Here is a 2,500-nt window from a genome sequence, read left to right on the forward strand (position 1 = left end):
CGGAGATGATAATGACGATCATGAAATTAGGCCTAACATTTGAAAGATCCTTTGTCTTAATATTCATATAAACGTTAGGACTAATAGTAAAAGAACTTTAAACTTGCGCGTGCGAACACAGAAATAAGACTAAGCTTTTATACATACAAATATATATACGATGTTAGGCCACTATTTACACACGCGTACCAAGCGTAGGTCATGTGTGTGTGTGTGTGAGAGAGAGAGAGAGAGAGAGAGAGAGAGAGAGAGAGAGAGAGAGAGAGAGAAGCTAACACTTATAACTCAAATTATTTTGGATTGGTTTTTTATAGTAACCCTTGGGTCTTTCATTAATAAACAATGAAGAGATGGTATGGTTACGAGTGTCTAGTTAAACAGTTAACATGACCTCACTCTTTTTTAAATCTTGAATCCGTGTTCTACCACTATTTATGTAAAATTTTCTGTGTCTCTTTGTTAAAAAAATTACCACCTAGAATTTTTCCAAATAATCAATTATCAAAACAAGATCAAATTTTTAAAATTTTGAAAAGGACCAAATAATTTAAAACTACATAATTTCTCGTGATACAGATAAAATTCCATTCGCTAAATATTCAACCTCTTAACTCGTCAGGATATTGCGTAAAATGAAGTGCTCAGAGAGATTGCAAGTCTTTACCACTACATTACTAAACAACCAATGTTATTGAATAATAGAATAAAATCACCATATTCTCATCGACTGTAATGATTGATGCAATGCAACTTTTCTATAGATTTTGCTTGATATGGGCGGAGTTAGTTCTCTGCTCAGAAAAACAGTTGCCAAATACTTCTTTTTTTATTATTATTATCCTTATGAAATAACCATAATTTTGAAGTGGGTAGCAATACTTTTGCAGGCGATTTTACGTACAAGCCTCTCAATGAACTCAACGCACAGGTCACTGACATCTTTATTTATGCTTTGTAAAAATATCGCTACCTTTTACAAAATGTTTTATTATCTCGTAAGATTAATAATATAAGAGAAGTATATGGATTTTTTTTCTGTGCAGCTAATTAACTAAGAAACTAATCCGCGTTGAGTGTGCACTATTTAAAGTCAGTCTATCTCTGAAAAAGGTAAATTAAACAAGTATTATAGACAGTAATTTATTCCATATCCTAATCTACATTATTGAAACAAAATGTATAACTTTTTAAACGTTAAAGTCTCGGCTCTAATCTACAAAAGTAGGTTATAGGCTATATACGTATATTTATAGGTCTGACATGTACACACACAAACATATATATATATATATATATATATATATATATATATATATATATATATATATATATATATATATATATATATATATATATATATATATATATATATATATATATATATATGTGTGTGTGTGTGTGTGTGTGTGTGTGTGTGTGTGTGTGTGTTGCTCATACCTTCAAGCCTAGGGTATATGTGAATATTTAGGCAGAGAATCTTTCAGATGTCGGGCCTAATTTTATGATGCAGTTCTGTAGCATTATTAAATAATTTGTGATAAAAATTCCCTAACATTCAATGTTGGAATCTTTCCGAGTAATCGATTTGCGCAAAGGAAAATGTTGATGGTCGAAGCTCTAGAGATGGTGCTTTTCTTTTCTATATTTACCTAATCTGCTGTAACCCCAGTTGGAAATAATATTAATATTATCAATAATAATAAGGCTACGAGAGAGAGACCGAGATCTTCGAAAGGAAGAGCTTCCATGTACAGAAGAGGAAATGAAAAAGGAAGAATAAAAGTAAGAACCGAAAAATAGAAATCTTGTCGACGTAATCCTTGGCCCAAAAGTGTTGAAAACATTTAAAAGGAAAACATGACGAGGCTTCTATTCATTGATAACGCCGCATTTGAAGAATATTCTTCAACCGAACGAGGAGGCCAGAAAAGAAAAGTTCTTTAGGCCTAGGCAATAAGTTAGTCCGGTGGGTGTTGACTGACTGCTGTGCAACCTCGCTTCCTAAGCCATTTCCTTATCTTTCTTTCTAGTTGTGGCACTCTTCCTTCCTTCCTCATCTATGGCTTTGATCTAACTGTTGTTTTATTCGTTAATTAACCTATTTAAAGTGTTTAGGAATGGCAGAAACAATTGAGATTTCCTCTTCGTTTCTTGTTGCTGCTCCTCTCACTCAGTGCAACTTGCATAGGGACCAAAAAAAAAAAAAAGAAAAAAAAAAGAGATACAATTAGTTATCCCATATACAAATAATTAAATCCCTTTATAGATATATAATATTTTGATAAATGTATAATTAATGTTAATTTCAGAATAGAATTAAAATCATAATTGGTTTTAGATAGTGTATCACATACAAAGTTCATATATCGATATATTACGAAATTATTTTGATGTGTACTGCACGTACAAGTTCTTGGTTCATTAGTCTAGGCCGAACACTTATCTCTCTCTCTCTCTCTCTCTCTCTCTCTCTCTCTCTCTCTCTCTCTCTCTCTCTCTC

Source organism: Palaemon carinicauda, chromosome 7 (genome assembly GCF_036898095.1).
Source record: "Palaemon carinicauda isolate YSFRI2023 chromosome 7, ASM3689809v2, whole genome shotgun sequence".
NCBI classification, from domain to species: Eukaryota; Metazoa; Arthropoda; class Malacostraca; order Decapoda; family Palaemonidae; genus Palaemon; species Palaemon carinicauda.